Raw genomic sequence first — 24,982 nt, forward strand, 5'->3', positions numbered from 1 at the left:
CACTTCCTCGCGCTGTAGAACAACAGAGGGGGCACTGGGAGGAGGCTCAGGAGGAGGACGGACACCCGGGAGGGGGCTGGCAGACAGAGTCCAGGGAGGTGACGGATGAGGGAGGAGCCAGGGAGGAGACAGGAGGGACTTGGAGCAGGAAGGGCCAAGCAGGACCCAGGCTACAGCCATGATGGCGACCCATGGTGGAGCCGACGGAGGGAGGAGCCATGGTGGAGGAAGGGCTGACAACTCCAGGGGGCCAACCAACGACGGCGGAGCAGGTGGTGGAGGAGCCCTAGGCGGAGACGGAGAGCCGATGAGCCAGGGCGAGGGGGAGGATCCAGAGGACCAAGGCGGAGCAGATGGCGCCAGCGACTGACGCGGAGGCGGGGATCCGAAAGGCCGCGGTGGAGCCGGAACGACAGAGGACTGAGGAGGAGCCAAAGGGATGGAGGAGCCTGACGGAGTCGGAGGGACGAAGCGCAGCTGGAGGAGTGGAGTCCCGAGGTGCAGGATGGTCGACGCCAGACCAAGGCAGAGCCGGAGGGACAAGGGAGTCTGGCGGAGCTAGTGGACTGCCGGGCCACGGCGGAGAGGAGGGAGCTAGGAGCCATGGTGGAGCTGATGGGTCCACGGACCGAGGCGGCAGGAGAGGGTGGGCGGGCATTTGTGAGCCTCTGGGCTTAACTTGGGACCAGGAGCCCTCTCAGGGCTGGACGTGGGAACAGGAGCCTTTTCTGGGCTAGACATGGGAACAGGAACTTTCTCTGGGCTAGACATTGGAACAGGAACTTTCTCACTATTGGACTGGGAAATGGGAGCCCACTCAGGGCTGGACGGAACCAGAGGAGAGTGGGCAAGTCGGCTTCCAGCTCTGTTTCCCAGTTTATAAGATCCCCCTCGAAGTCCAGCAGTTCCAGCTGTATAATCAGCTCACCCTCAGCCACGGTGCAGTGGGCGGAGCTCCAATCCGCGCTCTCTCTGTCCGCAGCATTCTCCCTCGTGGCGGACTCTGTTGCCGGCTCTCGCACCTTGACTGACGTCACTTGCAGCTCTGGCTCTGCGACCATCCGCAGCACTGTCGCTCCGTGCGGCGATGGCTCGTCGTTCGCAGTGGGCTCTGGCTCTCCGTCAGCGGTGGGCTCTGGCATGCGCTCTGTCCTACACTCTGATTGGCCGCTGTCCTCATTCCCAGAGGATGGCAGTCCACTTTTAGTCTTTGGTGACTTCAACATTCAACTGGACAAGCCTTATGCTACAGACTTCCATTCACTCCTTGATTCATTTGATCTCAAACGCCTTACAGTGGTAAGTGACAAGCACGCACAAATCAGGCAACCAACTTGACATAATTTACACACGCAGTTGTATTGCAGACAACATTATGGTAGAACCCCTACATATCTCTGACCATTTCTTCAATATATTTAAACTACATTTTGCTAACTGTGTGCCACCAACCCCTATACTGGTTACTTTTAGACAAAACCTACGCTCCCTTTCACCATCCCATCTTTCCTCTGTAGTATCCTCCTCTCTTCCCTCACGTATCCATTTCTCATCTCTGGATGTGAATGCAGCAACTGACACTTTATGCTCTACTTTAATCTCTTGTCTAGACTATATTTGCCATCTCTCCTCCAGGCCAGCACGGGCTGCCCCTTCTAACCCCTGGTTATCCGATGTTCTGCGTGAGCATCGGACCAAACTCAGGGCAGCATGTCAAAGAGGGTCCATTTCAAAGCTATATAATGCAATTGTATCTTTTCAGTCTATATCTATTAACTCACTTCGTATAATTTGGTCCCAAGACATTGGTATGAAATTAGATGAAGAGACTTGGGCAGAAATTATTATTCGGGTTAATTCCTCTTTTATTTGTGCTCGTCATGGAGTGATACAATGTAAAGTTGTCCATAGAGCACATTGGTCTAAGAGTAGACTGGCTCATATTAATCCTGCCATTGGCCCCGAATGTGATGGATGTCATTCTCGTCCTGCCACTTTAATAGATAGATAGATAGATAGATACTTTATTCATCCCAGTGGGAAATTCATTCACAAATTCCAACAGTATCCACAAACTTAGGCACAATGAGGTATATAATAACAAAGGCATGCAAAACATACTAAACAATTTATAGGTAATACATTTAAATGTAAGTCCTGTGTAAATTGTTTGTAAAAAGAGTCCTGTGCAAAACATAGTGAAGGGTACATAGTGAGTAGTATGTAGTATGGTCCAGAACAGTGAGGAATGTCAGCATTGACTTTTGAGGAAGTACAAGCAGCTCTGTCCTCTCCTACACAGAGCATCCGAGTTGGCAGTCCAGTCCACTTTCTCATCCAACTGCACTTCCAGGTATTTGTAAGTTTTTACAAACTCCACACAGTTGCTGTTAAAAATCACAGGGTCCGGTTGAGGCCTGGGCCATCTGAAGTCCACAACCATCTCCCTGATCTTGGTGGTGTTGAGGTGCAGATGGTTGAAGTCACACCATGCATCCTGTACTCCTTCTCCTGTCCATTCCTTATACAGCCCACTATCGCAGTGTCATCCATCAAAGTTGAGGTATACCTATGATGAAAATTACAGGCCTCTCTCATCTTTTTAAGTGGGAGAACTTGCACAATTGGTGGCTGACTAAATACTTTTTTTCCCCACTGTAATAACAAAGGCATGCAAAACATACTAAACAATTTATAGGTAATACATTTAAATGTAAGTCCTGTGTAAATTGTTTGTAAAAAGAGTCCTGTGCAAAACATAGTGAAGGGTACATAGTGAGTAGTATGTAGTATGGTCCAGAACAGTGAGGAATGTCAGCATTGACTTTTGAGGAAGTACAAGCAGCTCTGTCCTCTCCTACACAGAGCATCCGAGTTGGCAGTCCAGTCCACTTTCTCATCCAACTGCACTTCCAGGTATTTGTAAGTTTTTACAAACTCCACACAGTTGCTGTTAAAAATCACAGGGTCCGGTTGAGGCCTGGGCCATCTGAAGTCCACAACCATCTCCCTGATCTTGGTGGTGTTGAGGTGCAGATGGTTGAAGTCGCACCATGCAACAAAGTCCTGGATCAGTTTCCTGTACTCCTCCTCCTGTCCATTCCTCATACAGCCCACTATCGCAGTGTCATCCATCAACTTTTGCATGTGAAAGGACTCCGATATTGGAAGTCCGACGTGTATAGGGTGAACAGGACCAGGCAGAGCACAGTCCCTTGCAGCGCTCCCGTACTGCTGACCACAGTGTCAGTCCTGCATTCCCCCAGTTGCACGTACTGAGGACTGCCTGTCAGGGCAGCTCAGGGTGACTGGTTGAAGCATTCTGCTCTCCAGGGCATGGTTTGTTTGGGACTGGGATGATGCACGATGTTTTCCACAGCCAAGGGACCCTGTCCTGTTCTAGGCTTAGGTTGAAGATGCGCTGTAGAAGATCGCCCAGCTCAAATGCACAGGCCTTCAGTAGTCGTGGATACTCCATTTAAACCAGCTGTTTTGCTTGGACAAAGCCTCCTCAGCTCTCCGCACACCTGGGCTGCTGTGATCATGGGTGGGGGAACAATCTCCTCTGTGCTGTAGTTTCCTCCAGGGGGGACAAATAGAGCAAAGGAGGGTATGTGGGGTGCAGTGTTCTGAGGTGTTAACGAGTTGGGGTGGTCAAACCTGTTGAAGAATTTGTTCATCTGGTTCACTCTCCCCACATCTCCTTCAATGGTGTCCCTCTGCTTTGAGCTGCATCCGGTGATCATCTTCATCCCATCCCACACGTCCTTCATGCTGTTTTTTTGCAACTTCTGCTCCAGCTTCCTCTTGTACTGATCCTTTGCCTTCCTGAGCTGGACTCTGAGTTCCCTCTGCACGCGCTTAAGCTCCTGCTGATAACCGTCCTTAAAGGCCCTCTTCTTCTGGTTCAGATGACCCTTGGTGTCACTCGTAATCCAGGGCTTATTGTATGCATAGCTGCGTACAGTTCTTACTGGAACAAAAGTGTCCATACAGAAGTTGATGAAGTCAGTAGTGCAGTCAACAACCTCCTCGATGTTCCCAGTGTGCCTCAGTCTTAGTTTGTAGAGAGGCTGAACCAAGTTTGTGGTCTGCTTTCCCCAGTGCAGGGGAAATCCTTCACGTTTGCATACAGTAAATCAATAGTCCTATTTCCCCTGGTGTTACAGTCCACATACTGGTAGAAAGCAGGAAATGTATCCAGAGTCACATGATTAAAGTCCCCGGAGATTAACACAAGCACTTCGGGGTGCTGTTATCACGTGAGTTATTTATTTATTTCAGCCTGTAGGTGGAATCGGGAGGAGGGATTTCCCTGATCCACAAAAGTGGAATGACGTCATCTGGATTTTCTACTATATAAACTTTGATGGCGTCTTTCGCTGTTTGTTTGGGTCTCTCGCCTCATGGCGAGATCGCTCATCTCCTCTCTTCTCCTTGCAGGAGTGATCCTGTTTTCTGATTTTTAATTGTTTTTTTTCTTTTTGACATTAATTTTCAACATCTATTTTAAATATATTTGTTTGTCTTTTCAGTAGCAGGTTGTGGATTAATTTTTCTTAGTTCACGTTTTGTTATTTAGTTAGATCTAACGAGGTAAGCAGTGGCCCACAAGACTCACCTACTTTATTTTCCCCAGGAGCTAGGTAAGATCTCTCTAGGTGGTTAGGAGTAGTCAAGGTTTTCTGTTTTCCTAGCAGCATTATCTGTTTACTGTTATTATTTGTGTTAATCTTTTGTTCATTACAGTATATTTGTGGATAACTTTTTGTCTGTTTGTTCGTTTTGCATTTGGATTCATTCTTATGGCGTAAATAGTCATCAAAGCTTCATTCAGTCAACTGTGATTTTCTTATATGTTCGGTCCTTGCCTCTCTGATTAGATTTAACGAGCTGAAGTTGGTTTTGGGTCGTAACATCAAGTAATAGGGGCACAAACTTACGGCCAGAAGTTTAATGTCTCTGTAGCAGCTGGATATTTTGATGTTCACATTCCCATGATTACACCACCTTGTGTTCACGTATATAACGAGTCCTCCTCCTCTCCGCTTCCCGCAAGCTTTAGTGTCTCTATCTGCCCTGACTGTGCTGAAGCTGGGTAGCTCCACGTTAGCATACAGGATGCTAGTCGTGAGCCACGTTTCACAGAAGCACAACAAACGGCACTCTCTCTCGATCTTGACATTTTTCACCAGTGCAGCCATTTCGTCGATCTTGTTCGGCAGTGAGTTCACATTCCCCTTGATCACAGAAGGTACTGTAGGGCTAGTATCGCCACTTCTTCCTTAGCCGCTTAGCCTTTAGCTTAGCGTCGATCTTGACATTTTTCACCAGTGCAGCCATTTCGTCGATATTGTTCGGCAGTGAGTTCACATTCCCCTTGATCACAGAAGGTACTGTAGGGCTAGTATCGCCACTTCTTCCTTAGCCGCTTAGCCTTAGCTTAGCGCCAGCTCTGCAGCCATGACATGGCTTCCTCACCTCATCAGGTAAAATGGGGAATCACACCTGCATGGGACTTTGTTTTCAGTGCAAGCAGTTGATTTCTCGAATAAATGAGTTTTGGCGTGTGAGAATCCATATCCATAGGATAAATGATAATCAAAAACACAAAAAATCCATATCCATAGGATAAATGATAATGATAATAAATGTCACTCACGGCGGCGCCGGAAGATGATACTGAAAATAATACCCTCTCCTCTGTCTGTTTTCAATTCTCTTTCAGCTATTTCCTCGTTTAATACTCAACCCTCTCCTATCATTGGTCTATTTGGTGTCCTGCCTACTAATTATTCTTTGCCCCCACTATTTTGCTGCTTTTATTGCTTTCCTCACATTGCTATCCAGACGACAAATTTTGCTTAATTGGGAAATTCCCTAACCCCCTTCACACTCTTGGTGGATTAAAGACACCTTATATTTAATTAAAAACATTAGAAACTTGAAAAAATTAGACTTTCCTTTCACCGGCTGAGTACACCATTCTCTAAAATTCGGAAGCCCTTTGTAGCTTACATACAAACTCTGCAAACTCTTAGTTTTTCTGATTAAGGCCTTTTCATTCCAGCTGGTAAATTTCATTTTTGTATTGATTTGTATAATTCAGTTTTAAGTGCACCTAATATTTTGTCTCAGTATCTCCTAATTTTTCATTATCTTCTGATGAGAATGTACTTACTTAACTACTTCCGCTATTACTTTCACTTTTATCATTGTTATTTTTTTTATTTATTTATACATTTTTATTATTTGTTGTTTTCTTTCACCCTGAATGTATCTTAACAAATCATAAATAAATTATATATATATACAGTCAGTATATAGTGTTGAATCATTTACAGAATCTCACATATTAGATGTAGTTCAAACTCTTTCACTTCTAGTTATTTTTTAGCACAACATCCATATGTATTTCACCAAGAATTTAACTCTGAAATTTCATTTTTGTATTGATTTGTATAATTAAGTTTTAAGTGCACCTAATATTTTGTCTCAGTATCTCCTAATTTTTCATTATCTTCTGATGAGAATGTACTTAACTACTTCCGCTATTACTTTCACTTTTATCATTGTTATTTTTTTTATTTATTTATACATTTTTATTATTTGTTGTTTTCTTTCACCCTGAATGTATCTTAACAAATCATAAATAAATTATATATATATACAGTATATATATAGTGTTGAATCATTTACAGAATCTCACATATTAGATGTAGTTCAAACTCTTTCACTTCTAGTTATTTTTTAGCACAACATCCATATGTATTTCACCAAGAATTTAACTCTGAACATCCTTGATATGTTTTATTATTTGTATTTGAATATGTCTGATTTAACCATGAGAATGGGACTTTTATTTTGGAGGGGAGATATGACATCATAAGGCTGTGCCTCGGTCCTGCTCTTTTGTGATTTGGCTGAAGAAAGGTTTGTGTTTTGAGCTTTTGAAGTGTTCCAAACTGTTCAGGCAATTTTATGCTTCTAACGAGAACTCTTAAATGTATGTTTCATTACTGAATGTAACATTGTAATGCTTTGTATAACATTTTTGAACTTTTTTTTAGCAAAGTGCATCTAGACACGTAACACATTTGGATTTATTTTCTTTCTGTTAATTATTCTCATCTTGTCCAAAAGCAGGGCCGGCCCTGGCCAATTTGTTGGCCTAGGCAAGATGTTACCTGGTGCCCCTTGCCTCACATTAACATTAGTGAATATTAACTAACTTGAACTGACAATGAACAATACATTTGTAACAGTATTTATTATTTTTGTTAGCGTTAGTTATTGACAACTAACCTTTAAATAGTTTCCAGTGAAACTATAAAAATGTAGGTGCTGCCTAAGTCACTTTATAAATTAAACACAAAACTGTATTCATTTGAACACTTCTCTAGCACACAGTAGGTTACTGTATGAATATCTTTGTATTATTCATCTTCAACTTCTACTGTATGATTATCTTCAAAATAAATGTGAAACGTGTTCGATTTCCAGTAGCTGGCAGCAATGTTCTACTAGCCCATTCTAATGTTACCATCACCAGGAATTATACTGAGAAACATACATCTTTAAAGTGAATTTTTCATTAATTTTACTAGTTTAATAAGCCCAGTTATATACAAACATTACTAAATTAGCCAATTCAAATAAAAAATACAATAAATCCCCAAAAACTTCACAACTATAGTGTAAAACGTGATGTCATATTACACAAAAAATGACACTTATGTTACAAAATCATGGATCTTTGGAACTCCAGACATTGTTATTACCCTATTTTAAACTTTTAGACTATAGGCTTTCTAGACTAGGCCAACATAAAGTTTGTTCACAAACTTTTACCACATCTAGAGCCCTTAAATGCGTATGCTACCTTATGTCTTTAGCGAACCGGGAGATCATTCACTAGCTTCTCCCTTCTTCATTTTTTATTTTTTTATTTACATATCTGATGACTCAGTAAGTGCAATGCATCTTTATTCCTCGAGGTGGCACTGTTTGATACACAATGACGACGTGATGTTTCACTCATAATTACCGCAGGCATAAAACAAAAGAATATCATCAGCAAAAACTGAACTGGTTTGAATGGCTTTACTGCAGAAAAAAAAAGAAATTAATAAAATTATTTAAAAAAAATAAATTTAAAAAAGGGATCGGCGGCGCCCCTAGCATTTGCCTATTTCGCCTATGCCATGGGCCGGCCCTGCCCTCAAGCTATTCTAGGTGTATATGACTTTCTTCTTTCAGACGAACACAATCAGAGTTATTTAAAAAAAATATCCTGGCTGTTCCAATCTTTATAATGGCAGTGAATAGGGGGTGAGATTTGGACAATCATTTGCATTTGACTTACATTAACTTCTGTGACATAGTGCACACTCCTATGATGTGCTACGCAACACTACGCATTCTAAGCACATGAGCTGCGTAGCACATCATAGGAGTGTGCACTACGTCACGGAAGTTAACGCAAGTCAAATGCGAATCTGCATGTCTCCAGAAGCTAGTTGTTTTGTTTATTAAGTTTTAAATAAGGATATTTGTCTTACACAATGTGTCTTACACATTGATTCAATTCAGAAGGCCTTTATAGAGTACTTCCGGTTGGTGTATTCTGGCGCATGTGGCCTGTTTTACACCTTCATCCGGGCGTTGTCCGTCAATCTCGTCGGAAATACATTCATCGTGGGTCCCGGCGAAGCTACAGCATTGATGCTACAAATCCAATACGGTCCTTTTGGTCATACAAGGAGATCTACACGGACTACGGATCACAGCGTGCTTACTAGCCTTGCCAGATCGGGTAAAAGTAACAATGGCAAATCAAAGTTCTCAGTTGAATTATTTAAAATCCGATCCCTTTCAAATAAAGGCCCTCTGGTCCACGACATCCTCACTGAATGTAAGTTTGATTTTTTTGTGTCTGAGACTTGGCAGCGGCCTGATGACTTTCTACACCTGAATCAGTCGGTCCCCTCAGAATATGTCTATGTTTGTAAACCCTGTGATTCTGGTCGGGGAGGGGGACTTGCGATTATACATAAAGAAGTGGAGAGTAACTGTGCCTACATCTACCTCATTTGAATCTACTGTTCTTAAGATTAATGGTTCAACACCTATCATCCTTGCTACTCTATATCGGCCTCCTAAGACAAACTCAAAACTTTTTTTTATGCTCCATGTCTCCTACTGTGATTATGTTGGGTGATTTTAACATCCATATCGATAATGTTGACAGTCCACTTACAAGGGAATTTACATCGTGTCTCGATAGTTTTGGTATACAGCAATATGCCAATACTCCTACTCACTCTAAGGGACATACTCTTGATCTTATTTGCTGCTCTGGAATAACTCCTCATCATTCTTGATTTTCTGGTGCCTTTCAATGTTTATGCTACATTGTCTAAGGTTAATGTAAGACGCTCTGTCACTTTCCGTAACATCAAGTCTATTGATATACCTGCTTTTGCTGATGATTTAGCTAATTTTGCCAGCGAAGTTGATTCATCCACTGTGGAGGACATGGTTGCTGCTTATAATGATGGTCTTTGTGAGATTTTAGATGTGTATGCTCCTTTGAAAACCCGGACTGTTTCTTTTACCCACTCAGCTCCTTGGTATACTCCTGAATTGCATCAACTTAAGGCTAAAGGCTGTCGCCTTGAACGCTTGTATGCCGGTCTTCCGGATCATAAATAAAGAAGTGGAGAGTAATTGTGCCTACATCTACCTCATTTGAATCTACTGTTCTTAAGATTAATGGTTCAACACCTATCATCCTTGCTACTCTATATCGGCCTCCTAAGACAAACTCAAAACTTTTTTTTATGCTCCATGTCTCCTACTGTGATTATGTTGGGTGATTTTAACATCCATATCGATAATGTTGACAGTCCACTTACAAGGGAATTTACATCGTGTCTCGATAGTTTTGGTATACAGCAATATGCCAATACTCCTACTCACTCTAAGGGACATACTCTTGATCTTATTTGCTGCTCTGGAATAACTCCTCATCATTCTTGATTTTCTGGTGCCTTTCAATGTTTATGCTACATTGTCTAAGGTTAATGTAAGACGCTCTGTCACTTTCCGTAACATCAAGTCTATTGATATACCTGCTTTTGCTGATGATTTAGCTAATTTTGCCAGCGAAGTTGATTCATCCACTGTGGAGGACATGGTTGCTGCTTATAATGATGGTCTTTGTGAGATTTTAGATGTGTATGCTCCTTTGAAAACCCGGACTGTTTCTTTTACCCACTCAGCTCCTTGGTATACTCCTGAATTGCATCAACTTAAGGCTAAAGGCTGTCGCCTTGAACGCTTGTATGCCGGTCTTCCGGATCATAAAGTATTATATGCTCATCATATGCACGATTATAAGGACGCTATCACAAAGGCCAAGTCTGAATTTTATACTAATTTATTTAAGGCAAGGGAAGGGGATACTCGATTTCTTTGTGCAACTGTCAATAAGCTTCTGCAGTCTCCCGAACCTTTACCATCTTATATGTACTCCACTAATGTATGTAAAACTTTTATGGACTATTTTAATATAAACATTCAAAATATCCACAAGCAAATACTTTCAAATAATGTTGATAGTGATAGTTTAGATGTATCTCTTATTAAATCTACACTTCCTACCTTTGCTACCTTTAATCTTCCTACCACTGATGAGATAACTTCTATTATCCAGAAATCTTAATCTACTACTTGCCATCTCGATCCTCTTTCGACACACTTAGTCAAAGCATGTTTATTCTCTCTGTCTTCTTTAATCACTGGGATTATTATTTCTTTGTTGTCTTCTGGTATTGTTCCTTCATCACTTAAAACAGCTACAATAACTCCTATTCTGAAAAAAAAGCACAAAAAAAAACAGTAGAAGATCCAACTAATCTTGAGAACTTTCATTCAATCTCAAACTTACCGTTTATTTCTAAAATATTAGAAAAGATAGTCGCAGCTCAGATTGCAGACTTTATGTCTGATAATAAACTGTTTGAAAAATTTCAGTCTGGTTTTCGGCCACTTCATAGTACAGAAACCGCGTTAGTCAAAATTACCAATGATTTGCGTAGGGCAGCGGGTTCTGGACAGTTAACATTACTTACCTTTCTTGATCTGAGTGTGGCCTTCGATACAGTCTCACATAACATCTTACTAGGCAGGCTGGCCTCCCTGGGAATTACGGGTACCTGTCTGTCCTGGTTTAGATCGTATCTCTCTGGACACACTCAGTTTGTCCAACTCAAAAATATAAATCTGAATCATCAAATGTTACCGCAGGTGTCCCCCAAGGTTCAGTCTTGGGCCCTTTGTTGTTTATTATTTATTTGCTGCCTCTGGGACAAATTTTTAGGAAATTTGGTATCCATTTTCATTGTTATGCAGACAACACCCAACTTTATATGTCTTCTTTACCTACTTCTGTTTTTCCTTCACCTTCTCTGTTAAGCTGTCTAGCTGAAATAAAAACCTGGTTTTCGTCTAATTTTCTGAAACTTTATAGCGACAAAACTAAAATTCTTCTTGTAGCGTCCAGGTCTAATTTGGCAAAATCTTCTAGTGTTTCTGTGTCTATTGATCAGTCTATAGTTTTTCCTTCATTACAGGTGAAAAGTTTGGGTGCCATCCTTGATAGTACACTATCTTTTGAAACTCACATTAATAATACTGTACGATCTGCCTACTTTTACTTATGAAAAATAAACCATCTTCGTCCTTTTTTAACAACAAATACTACTGCTGTTCTTGTGCATTCCTTGGTTATGTCACGTCTAGATTATTGCAATTCTTTACTTTTTGGTCTTCCTTCAAAACTCTTACATAAGTTGCAGTTGGTACAGAATTCAGCTGCACAAATTATTACTAGATCCTCTCTCGTAGAGCATATTTCACCTGTTCTTTGCCATCTGCTTTGGCTTCTGGTCAAATATCGTATCAACTTCAAAATTTTGCTTCTTACCTACAAAGCTCTTAATAATCTTGCTCCTCCTTATCTTTCTGATCTTCTTCAAATCTACACTCCTGCACGTACCTTGAGATCCTCTTCATCTGTTTTTCTGAGTCAACCGCGTATTAATCTGAACAGCATGGGGTCAAGGGCCTTTAGTTATGCTGCCCCTTATTTGCGGAACGCCCTTCCCCAGGACAAACGCAACAGCGATAGTTTTCCCACTTTCAAATCTCGTCTTAAAACTCATTTATTTAAGCAGGCTCATTTTTGATTACATATATGTGGATCAATGATTATGAATGTTTTAATTTATTTTACTGTTTCTTGTTTTGTATGGATTTGGTGCTGTATGTTTTTTTTTTTTTTGCATTGTAAGGTGACCTTGCGTGCTATGAAAGGCGCCTATAAATAAAATGAATTATTATTATTAATCTCTTGGAGCTGTGTGAAGTATGTTTTTATGATCGCTGGATGATTTTTGAGCTTGAAAATCTACAATAATAAAGCTTGGAAGATGCAGGGTATTTTTATTTATTTTTAATAATTCTGATTGTGTTCATCTGAAAGAAGAAAGTTCTATACACCTAGGATGGCTTGAGGGTGAGTAAATCATGGGGTAATTTTCATTTCTGGGTGAACTAACCTTTTAACTTGTATTTGTCTCTATTCACCTTAGACCTGAAGGTGCTGAAAGAGGAGAGTCAAGAACTGAATGAAAATGAAGACAAGTACCTGGTTGAGAAAAATCCTGATTTCTTAACGGAAGAAAAATATTTTAGCTGCTCGCAGACTAAAGAGACTTCCACACGAAAAAGAGCTCAGAAGACAGGAACTAGAGGTTTCTCCTGCCAACACTGTGGAAAAAGTTTTACTCAAAATGAAACCCTTAAAAGACACATGGGAATTCACACTGGAGAGAAGCCTTTCACATGCAAACAGTGTGGCAAGGGCTTCAGTGAAATGGGACACCTTGAAGGCCACATGAGAATTCACACTGGAGAGAAGCCTCACGCCTGCAAATTGTGTGGAAAGAGCTTCACTGAAAAAAGAAACGTAAAACTCCACATGAGCGTTCACACTGGAGAGAAGCCATTCACTTGCCAACAGTGTGGGAAGAGTTTTACGCAAAAAGGACATCTTAAAAGCCACATGAGAATTCACTCCAGTGAGAAGACATTTACGTGCCAACAGTGTGGAACGAGTTTCACTGAAAAAGGAAACCTTAAAAAACACATGACAGTTCACACTGGAGAGAAGCCTCACGCCTGCAAATTGTGTGGAAAGAGCTTCACTGAAAAAAGAAACGTAAAACTCCACATGAGCGTTCACACTGGAGAGAAGCCTTACACCTGCGAACAGTGTGGGAAGAGTTTCACACAAAAAGGACATCTTAAAAGCCACATGAGAATTCATACTGGAGAGAAGCCTTATACATGCACTCAGTGTGGAAAGAGCTTCACTGAGAAAAGAAACGTAAAACTCCACATGAGCGTTCACACTGGAGAGAAGCCTTTCACTTGCCAACAGTGTGGGAAGAGTTTCACACAAAAACAACAACTTAAAGTCCACATGAGAAGTCACACGGGAGAGAAAGCTTTTACTTGCCAACAGTGTGGAAAGAGCTTCACTGAAAATGTACACCTTAAAGTCCACATGAGAAGTCACACTGGAGAGAAGCCTTACACCTGCCAGCTGTGTGGAAAGAGCTTCTCTCAAAGAGGACATCTTAAAGTCCACATGAGAGTTCACACTGGAGAGAAGCCTTACACATGCACTCAGTGTGGAAGGAGCTTCACAACAGAAATAAACCTCAGGTATCACATGAGAGTTCACACCGGAGAGAAGCCGTTCACATGTGATCAGTGTGGAAAGAGTTTCAAACAAAAAAAATCCCTTAACTGTCACTTGAGTTCACCCAAGAAGTGTGGAAAAGGTGTCAGCCTAAACCAGGGGTCAGCATCCTTTATGTCATGAAGTGCCATTTTTAAGTTTACTAGTTAATCCCTGTGCCACAACCTGTGTCCCCCCCATATGTATAAATGCACAAACTTGTTCAGTTTGCACATCGGCTTGCTGAAGATACTCAGCTACTCCTCTGTGGAGGGCCAGATCTGTGGTGATGTGTGTTGCAGTAGTGCTGTCACATCCGGTTACTGCAAGCCGTTATAACACACTCTGCCATGTTTATTTTTTTTTTACATTTTGAGAGGAGAACATTTCACATATGTGACTTCAACAACCAGATGCATTTTGTCCAGTTTCATCTGGAATGTGGAAAAATGCTCTCTCTTTCGGAGGGACAGTGGCCCTCCAGTACTGAGTTTTGAGAACCCTGGCCTAGTGGTTAACACACTGATATATGGTGCAACTGTGCCTCCGGTGACCAATGTTCGAATCCTGACTCGCAGTCCTTTTCCGATCTCGTTCCCCTCTCTTCACCCCCATGCTCATTCTCTACTGTCCTGTCCTTAAAAAGCCCAAAAAACAAGGACTCTGTATACTTGGTTGAAGTTTATGGCATTAACTATATACTGCAGAACAAGCTGTAAAGCCCAAGACACACTGCACGATTTTCGGCGTCGTGAAACAATTGTGGCTTTTTCTGTGATCATGGCTCCTAAACGGTGGTTCTGTGTCGTATAGTGAGAGAGGTTCAAATGACGACCGTTGTCACGGTCTTGCGACCAAAGATAGCCAACGATACAGCATGATAATCGCACAGTGTGTTTGTGTAACCCCTCTCCCCCGGGTCCTCACCGCCACACCTCGTTCTCGTTCCGAGTGGGTCTCGAACCCGGGTCTCCGGCATGAGAGGCGGACGCACTAACAAGGAGGCTAAAGATTGCAGCCTCTAGCATCAGTCGCTAGTACGTCTCTTGAGATCAGGGAGTGAGGTTTACCTGCACAACACCTACTCGCTGGCCTCCGTTACACTCACTCCCATCCGGGTCACGGCACCAATGTAACCCCTCTCTCCCGGGTCCTCACCGCCACGTTCCACGATCCACGTTTACTGACCAACCAATAGAAATGCGACATGGCGCTAAAACATAAAACTGCTTACCTCAAGCGCTTATCCCTTCCGTTTTCGCCGCTTCCACTTTTATTCAGTACACATAAAAACTACAACTGCTAAAGTGTTATTTATCATGCTCTTTTTGTTTACCACTAGCACATGCTGATGATGTTTTATTCTTCTATAGAAACGTGCGTCGTAGCCTACGAGTCAATAGGTGTCATTGTCGTACAGTCTACTCGCATGTCGTAGCCAAGTTTATTAAATCCATGTCGCACAGTGTGACATGCAATGATCTTAGAGGATTGCTAAAATCGTGCAGTGTGTCTCGGGCTTAAGTTGTCAGTAACTTAATAAAACGAGGAAGCCTCAACATGTAGATCTGTATGCAGGTGGGAGGTACTTGATCAGAAATGAAATGCATACACCTCTCTCTTATTATTGTATACCGCCTAAATGATTACTCATTCAAAGTTCCCATCTTTTTGTACTATTATGTAGTTTGTTGGTTTCCATAACAGAAATAAAATGGACACACGTGTGTCACAGAAACAAAGAAAATTAGAAATTGAAGTGGTTTTATTTTGCATTTACATTCTTGTGACATTTTATATTATATTGCTGTTAGGAACACTTAAAAAGGTTGATCTTTATTATTTAACAAACTTCTTGATGTTTGTTTGCTTATTTCAGACATGTTTTATAAAATTGTACAAGTAAGCCCCATACAGCTGAAAACACACAAACAAGTCATAGAATTTCCTCTGTGGTCCTTTTTTTATGTCCAATAAAAACTATTATTTGCATGTGTTTATCAGGTTTTTTTTTTTTAAAGAAATCCCTATTAGGTTATATGGCACATGTCTTCACTCAAGTTTGTCACTACACTCATCTACTATAAGGAATGTAAATCAGGGAGGACACACTCAATCACAATTAATTTTGCCAGTTGATAGGCAATGGTAAAAGTAACATTTTACAAAAAGTTTTTTTTGTTTTTGTTTTTTTTTGAGTCTGTGGCCCTATAAAAAAAAAGTTTAATTACATGGACAAATGTTTGTTAAATTAAACATTGTTAAATCTATTTCTAAAAAAAAGTTCAAATAAAAGATCAAATAAAACATAAAGTGTGTAGCCATTTACAAAATCTCACAGATTATTTTCATTCAACAACCCGATAAGTGTCGGGTCCCCGCCATGATAGCAGCAACATTCACAAATGTTTACAGAACAAGCGGGAACCCAGTGTGCCTGTAGTTTTCTCTATTTCTGTGTTATCACGTGATAGAAAGTCTAAGGCCTTCTCAAGCCGTACGGCTGACATTAGTCACATTTAAATCCAGACTCAAAACTCGTATGTTTAGCTGTGCATTTAGTGAATAAGCACTGTGCGACGTCCTAACTGATTGCACTGTATTTTATGTACAATCTTTTTCTATTCTTAACTGTTTTAATTAATTTAAAATCAATTTAAGGTTATTTTTAATTTCCTTGTTTTATTGTTGTGACTATTTTTTATGATTATTTTAATTCCATTTATGTAAAGCACTTTGAATTATCAGTGTATGAAATGTGCTATATAAATAAACTTGCAAAAAAATTAATATATAAATATAAATATGTATTTCATCAATAATTTAACTCTGAACATCGTTAATATGTTTCATTATTTGTATTTGAACATGTCTGCACATTTCTGATTTTAGTGTGAGATTGGGACTTTTATTTTGGAGGGGAGATATGACATCATAAGGCTGTGCCTGGCTCCTGCTCTTTTGTGATTTGGCTGAAGAAAGGTTTGTGTTTTGAGCTTTTGAAGTGTTCCAAACTGTTCAGGCAATCTTATGCTTCTAACGAGAACTCTTAAATGTATGTTTCATTACTGAATGTAACATTGTAATGCTTTGTATAACATTTTTTTTTTTTTTAGCAAAGTTCATCTGCACATGAGTAACACATTTGGATTTATTTTCTTTCTGTTAATTATTCTCATCTTGTCCAAACTCACAGAAAAACATCCACATGACACACTATTCTAAAGATGGCGTTTATTAAAGAGGAGAGTGAAGACATTAGGATTGCAGAAGTATTCAGCATCAAACATGAAGATACTGAGGAACAAACAGGTTGGTTTCTTTCTCAAAGCTGAACTCAGTCAATTGATTCTTATTCACAGTACAGCTCTACAGAAATGAATGATATTTCTGAAGAATGTCATATGATTTTCCTAATTCTGGCTTTTATTTGGCCTGGAGTGTAGGCTAAAGGGATAGTTCACCCAAAAATGAAAATTACCCCATAATTTGCTCACGCTCAAGCTATCCTAGGTGTATATGACTTTCTTATTTCAGACGAACACAGAGTTATTTTAAAAAAATATCCTGGCTCTTCCAAGTTTTATAATGGCAGTGAATAGGGGGTGGGGGAGATTTTGACGGTCATTCCCATTTGACTTGTGTTAAAGTGCCCCTATTATGGGTGATGAAAGGTTCATATTTTGGTTTTGGGAGTTCCCAACAACAGGTTGACATGCATGCAAGGTCAAAAAACACTTTCATTGTCTTATAATATGCATTTATTTTTACCTTACTTGCTCAACGACTCCCAAATGATTCATTTTTCCAAACCCCTCCTTTGCGTGACGCTAATCTGCGGTGATTGGTCGATTGGTCTCATTTTCATTTCATCATGACTGTAATGCCTGATAAAGCAGCGTTTGTGAGCGCAGTGCTGCTTTGTGTACAGCGTTACCGGGGAAATATCTATTTTACCGCTCCACCTAGTGGCAAAGAATGAATTCTTTGTGTGGGAAGTCGTGGCCTAATGGTTAGAGAGTTGGACTCATAACCCAAAGGTTGCGGGTTCGAGTCTCGTACCGGCAGGGATTGTAGGTGGGGGGAGTGAATGTACAGCGCTCTCTTCCACCTTCAATACCACGACTGAGCTGCCCTTGAGCAAGGCACCGAACCCCCAACTGCTCCCCGGGCGCCGCAGCATAAATGGCTGTCCACTGCTCCGGGTGTGTGTTCACGGTGTGTGTGTGCACTTTGGATGGGATAAATGCAGAGCACTAATTCCGAGTATGGGTCACCATACTTGGCCACATGTCACATGTCACTCACTCACTCAAAGAATGAATTTACATTTTCATTCAGACCAACGCAAAATGACCAACAATTGGGCGGGCAATATGCTAATGTTTCATGTTGACGTCAACATGATACGGCTTGGGATTCGTTTTAAAAACGACTGGTTTCAATGATTCAGAGTCGACTCTTTTTTTTGAGAGACAATAACTTTATACACGGTGCACTTTCAGATTTAAAACTTGGCAGGATGTTTTCATTCACTTAGAGCTGTGCTACATGAGCTGTGCATGAAAGGTTATTTTCAAAAATCCATAATAGGGGCACTTCAACTTCCGTGACGTAGTGCACACTCCTATGATGTGCTACACAACACTACACATTCTAAGCACATCATGAGCTGCGCAGCACATCATAGGAGTGTGTACTACATCACAGAAGTTAACGCAAGTCAAATGCGTATCTGCATGGCTCCAGAAGCTAGTTGTTTTGCTTTATGAAGTTTTAAATAAGGATATTTGTCTTACACACATGCAGTGATTCACTTCAGAAGGCCTTTATTAACCTCTTGGAGCTGTGTGAAGTACGTTTTATGATCGCTGGATGATTTTTGAGCTTCAAAATCTCATCTCCCATTCACTACAATTATAAAGCTGGGAAGACGCAGGGTATTTTTTTTTTTATAATTCTGATTGTGTTTGTCTGAAAGAATAAAGTCCTATACACCTAGGCTGGCTTGAGGGTGAGTAAATTATGGGGTAATTCTCATTTTGGGGTGAACTAACCTTTTAACTTGCATTTGTCTCTATCAGACCTGAAGGTGCTGAAAGAGGAGAGTCAAGTACTGAATGAAAATGAAGACAAGTACCTGGTCGAGGAAAATCCCGATTTCAAAATGGAAGAAAAATATTTTAGCTGTTCGCAGACTAAAAAAACTTCTACACGAATAAGCGCTCAGAAGACAGGAACTAGAGGTATCTCCTGCAAACACTGTGGAAAAATGTTTACTCATAATGGAAAGCTTAAAAAGCACATACAAATTCACACTGGAGAAAAGCATTATGCATGCACTCAGTGTGGAAAGAGTTTCATTGAAAAAGGAAACCTTGAAAAACACATGACAGTTCCAGTGGTGTATAAAGTACCTGAAAGCCATACTCAAGTAAAAGTACAGATATCTTACCAGAAAATGACTTGTAGAATCATCACTGAATCATTTATTCAACCGATTCGTTCAAAAAGCTGATTCATTCAATAAGTAAACACCATTGCTCAAAAAGACACAAAACAGTGCTGTGATCTTTGTTTGGAACTATTTTTGTTGGCAAAATTGAGCAAAAACAAGCAATATTATGTCTAAAATGTAAATCACTTATTGCTAACTTTACTGTACTTGTATTAAATTATCATTAAATGTGTTATCATGCTGATATGTGAAGAAAAACGGTACTCTTTGTGTGATATAGATTGTTAACTATATTAAATTATATAAATATATAAAGCATACAGAAGCATTTTTGCCATCTACAATTTTGAATGCCTTGAATTTACAATTTTAATAGACTAATAAATCATGTGCATGCACTCTCTGTGTGTGATTTGGTGATATAGCCTACTTGATAATGTCAGATTTCACATCATTACAACAACACATACCATATTATCACAGACGATATACTGTATATCGCTGTCACAGTCACCAGTTCTGTCACCTAATCTGAACTACATTTCAGAATCAGAATTCGCTTTATTCGCCAAGTGTGCGCAAACACACGAGGGAATTTTTTTTAAATTTTTTTTAAAGAAGCTCTTGGTACATACATGCATACATACATGCATACATATATATATATATATATATATATATACATACATATCTGACATGATATGACAAGAAACATTTAAATAAGACTTAATAAATAATGTGTATGAATCTGGAACAGAAGATTTATGTACAGATTTGTGCATTATTTACATGAGAGAGAAGCAATAATTAGAGATGGAGAATGAATTACAGGCATGAATTACAGAACACAGGTAATAAATCCTGTGTTAGCTGTTTAGGCTGGAGATGGCATGGGGGAAAAACATTTGATATGCCTAGATGTTCTAGCGCACAGAGATCTGTAGCGTCTGCTGGAGGGGAGAAGTGCAAACAGGTTGTGTCCGGGGTGAGAGGGGTCTATGAAGATGTTACCTGCCCGTTTCTTCACTCTGGAGTTGTACAAGTCCTGAAGGTTGGGCAGGTGCACACCAATGATCCTTTCTGCTGTCCTAACAATCCGTTGCAGTCTTCTTATATCTGATTTGCTGACCCAAACCAGACAGTTATAGAAGAGCAAAGAACCGACTCAATAACAGCTGAGTAAAACTGTCATCTGCGCTTGTGGTAGGTTTAACTTTTTCAGTTGACAAAGGAAGTACAACCTCTGCTGAGACTTTTTCACAATGGAGTCAATGTGAGTGTCCCACTTCAGGTCCTGAGAGATGGTGCTTCCCAGGAATCTGAATGACTCCACTGCAGCCACAGTGCTATCCATGATGGTAAGTGGGGGGAGTGCAGGGGAGTTCCTCCTGAAGTCTACGATCATCTCCACAGTTTTGAGCGTGTTGAGCTCCAGATTGTTGTGACTGCACCAGACAGCCAGCTGCTCAACCTCTTGTCTGTAAGCAATCATCGTTTCCCATCATCCCTCCTGCTGCTCACCTGCTCGTTGTCACCAATCATCCAGTCACGATCACCAGCTGTTTCTCATTCCACCTGCACTGGTTAAAAGGACTCACCACACACACACAGATTGTCTAGTCTCGTCTAAGACCTTCCAGATATTCGCCTTGGATTGTTACTCACCTGAAGCCAACTTACCTGTTGTTTGTTTGCACTCCCAAGTCTCCTATCGCCGATCTCCAGCGCCCAGTTCCTTATCTCCAGTCATCAGCTCTGTGTCTCCATCTCCAAGTTTCATGTGCTCTTCCTACAAGAAAGGAAAGGAAAGATTTTACCTCTTCATCAAGTCCTGTAAACTATGCTTATCTGATCACCTATTGCCTTATTGATGCTGTTGTGTTAAATGAAGCCTGTTTGGAACGTTATTCATCTCTCTGGTCTGTGTACCCCTGACAGAAGACTAGACCACCAGCAGACAACAGCAGTATGAGCTCCATTGTTGATCCGGCCACCCGGTACTGGTGGTTTATTCTATCGAGCCAACTCCAGTCCCAAGTCCTCTCCAGTGTGTGAAATTTTCAGACCAGGGCCAATAGTTTTCCCTCGACCCCGGAAAATGGTTTCTAACAGCGCCGACTTGGGGGCGAAAGTGGCGGATCCTGCGGTTATTTCTCTCTGGAAGGCCCTGAAGAAATTTTCCCCTCTCAGCTTCCATTATCCAAAATCTCGTCCAGTCAGTACCTCCATGCCAGAGTTCCATCCCGTCATAGCTGCCGCACCTGTGCCTCCATTCAAAAGGGCCGTCGCACATGAGACTTCATCCAAAATGGCTGCCGCACTTGTGCCCCTGGGAGTACTGGTGGAATATGATGGGATGTCTTGGAGCCCAGAAATGGCTCCAGCCCCCAAACTCAACCCAGATTTTGCTCCTGTCCCCGAACTCCATCCAGAGGTGACTTCTACTCCCGAGTACAGTCCAATAAAGGCTCCAGAATGCTCTCCAGAGTCTGCTCCAGAATGCTCTCCAGAGTCCAGCCAGGAGCCCACTCAATTAGCAGAGCTCGGACAGGAGCCCGGCTCTCCTTCATCTCCGCTGGTCTGGGATCCAGAACAAGGCCATGAAGGCCCATACGTCGTGGTTTCCTGAATTATCGGCGCTGCCATGGCCCCCTGAATGGCCGGCGCCTCCATGGCCTCCTGGATGGCCAGCTCCTCCTTGGCTCCCTGAATGGCCGGCACCTCCCTGGCTCCCTGAGTTGCCGGCGCCGCCCTGGAGGTGTCCTAACATGCACACACCACCCTTTTCACCTGTTTGTCGACTGCCACAGCTCCAGGACGCCCACTCTCTCTCCCTGGTTGGATTCCTTTTGGCGTGAGGTCGCGCCTTCCGGGAGGGGGAAGTACTTTCACAGTCACCAGTTCTGTCACCTAATCTGAACTACATTTTCCATCATCCCTCCTGCTGCTCACCTGCTCGTTGTCACCAATCATCCAGTCACGATCACCAGCTGTTTCTCATTCCACCTGCACTGGTTAAAAGGACTCACCACACACACACAGATTGTCTAGTCTCGTCTAAGACCTTCCAGATATTCGCCTTGGATTGTTACTCACCTGAAGTCTACATACCTGTTGCTTGTTTGCACTCCCAAGTCTCCGATCTCCAGCATCCAGTTCCTTATCTCCAGTCATCAGCTCTGTGTCTCCATCTCCAAGTGGCATGTGCTATTCCTAAAAGAAAGGAAAGGAAAGTGTTTACCTCTTCATCAAGTCCTGTAAACGTGTGTGTGTGTGTGGCTCCTCACCTGTCTGTTCTTCCTCCAGCTCCATCTGCTATGCTTATCTGATCACCTATTGCCTTATCAATGCTGTTGTGTTAAATAAAGCCTGTTTGGAACGTTATTCATCTCTCTCTGGTCTGTGTACCCGTGACAATCGCACACCCCAGACTCGACTTGAGTACAGATACTTAAGTACTGTAACGAAGTATTATTACTTTGTTACATTACACCACTGGACAGTTCACACTGGATAGAAGCCTTTCACCTGCAAACAGTGTGGGAAGAGCTTCACTGAAAAAGGAAACCTTGAGCGCCACATGAGAATTAACACGGGAGAGAAGAAAAGACGCCTGTTTGGAACGTTATTCATCTCTCTGGTCTGTGTACCCCTGACAGAAGACTAGACCACCAGCAGACAACAGCAGTATGAGCTCCATTGTTGATCCGGCCACCCGGTACTGGTGGTTTATTCTATCGAGCCAACTCCAGTCCCAAGTCCTCTCCAGTGTGTGAAATTTTCAGACCAGGGCCAATAGTTTTCCCTCGACCCCGGAAAATGGTTTCTAACAGCGCCGACTTGGGGGCGAAAGTGGCGGATCCTGCGGTTATTTCTCTCTGGAAGGCCCTGAAGAAATTTTCCCCTCTCAGCTTCCATTATCCAAAATCTCGTCCAGTCAGTACCTCCATGCCAGAGTTCCATCCCGTCATAGCTGCCGCACCTGTGCCTCCATTCAAAAGGGCCGTCGCACATGAGACTTCATCCAAAATGGCTGCCGCACTTGTGCCCCTGGGAGTACTGGTGGAATATGATGGGATGTCTTGGAGCCCAGAAATGGCTCCAGCCCCCAAACTCAACCCAGATTTTGCTCCTGTCCCCGAACTCCATCCAGAGGTGACTTCTACTCCCGAGTACAGTCCAATAAAGGCTCCAGAATGCTCTCCAGAGTCTGCTCCAGAATGCTCTCCAGAGTCCAGCCAGGAGCCCACTCAATTAGCAGAGCTCGGACAGGAGCCCGGCTCTCCTTCATCTCCGCTGGTCTGGGATCCAGAACAAGGCCATGAAGGCCCATACGTCGTGGTTTCCTGAATTATCGGCGCTGCCATGGCCCCCTGAATGGCCGGCGCCTCCATGGCCTCCTGGATGGCCAGCTCCTCCTTGGCTCCCTGAATGGCCGGCACCTCCCTGGCTCCCTGAGTTGCCGGCGCCGCCCTGGAGGTGTCCTAACATGCACACACCACCCTTTTCACCTGTTTGTCGACTGCCACAGCTCCAGGACGCCCACTCTCTCTCCCTGGTTGGATTCCTTTTGGCGTGAGGTCGCGCCTTCCGGGAGGGGGAAGTACTTTCACAGTCACCAGTTCTGTCACCTAATCTGAACTACATTTTCCATCATCCCTCCTGCTGCTCACCTGCTCGTTGTCACCAATCATCCAGTCATGATCACCTGCTGTCTCTCATTCCACCTGCACTGGATAAAAGGACTCACCACACACACACAGATTGTTTAGTCTCGTCTAAGACCTTCCAGATATTCGCCTTGGATTGTTACTCACCTGAAGTCTACATACCTGTTGCTTGTTTGCACTCCCAAGTCTCCGATCTCCAGCATCCAGTTCCTTATCTCCAGTCATCAGCTCTGTGTCTCCATCTCCAAGTGGCATGTGCTATTCCTAAAAGAAAGGAAAGGAAAGTGTTTACCTCTTCATCAAGTCCTGTAAACGTGTGTGTGTGTGTGGCTCCTCACCTGTCTGTTCTTCCTCCAGCTCCATCTGCTATGCTTATCTGATCACCTATTGCCTTATCAATGCTGTTGTGTTAAATAAAGCCTGTTTGGAACGTTATTCATCTCTCTCTGGTCTGTGTACCCCTGACAATCGCACACCCCAGACTCGACTTGAGTACAGATACTTAAGTACTGTAACGAAGTATTATTACTTTGTTACATTACACCACTGGACAGTTCACACTGGATAGAAGCCTTTCACCTGCAAACAGTGTGGGAAGAGCTTCACTGAAAAAGGAAACCTTGAGCGCCACATGAGAATTAACACGGGAGAGAAGTGTTTCACCTACCAATAGTGTGGAAAGAGCTTCAATGATAAAGGACACTTTGAAGGCCACATGATAATTCACACTGGAGAGAAGCCTAACACCTGCCAACGGTGTGGGAAGAGTTTCACTGAAAAAAAGAAACGTAAAACTCCACATGAGCGTTCACACTGGAGAGAAGCATTTCACTTGCCAACAGTGTGGGAAGAGTTTCACACAAAAACAACATCTTAAAGTCCACATGAGAAGTCACACGGGAGAGAAAGCTTTTACTTGCCAACAGTGTGGAAAGAGCTTCTCTCAAAGAGGACATCTTAAAGTCCTCATGAGAGTTCACACTGGAGAGAAGCCTTTCACCTACCAATAGTGTGGAAAGAGCTCCAATGATAAAGGACACTTTG

At 42.2% G+C, this 24,982-nt stretch overlaps 1 pseudogene; it reads left to right on the forward strand.

The window, feature by feature from the left end:
- The first annotated feature begins 12,794 nt into the window (after window positions 1-12,794).
- On the forward strand, window positions 12,795-24,948 carry LOC107749954 (gastrula zinc finger protein XlCGF57.1-like; annotated as a pseudogene).
- The last annotated feature ends 34 nt before the right edge of the window (window positions 24,949-24,982 follow it).

This window comes from Sinocyclocheilus rhinocerous, unplaced genomic scaffold (assembly GCF_001515625.1).
Source record: "Sinocyclocheilus rhinocerous isolate Xijiao unplaced genomic scaffold, SAMN03320098_v1.1 scaffold4740, whole genome shotgun sequence".
Classification (NCBI taxonomy): domain Eukaryota; kingdom Metazoa; phylum Chordata; class Actinopteri; order Cypriniformes; family Cyprinidae; genus Sinocyclocheilus; species Sinocyclocheilus rhinocerous.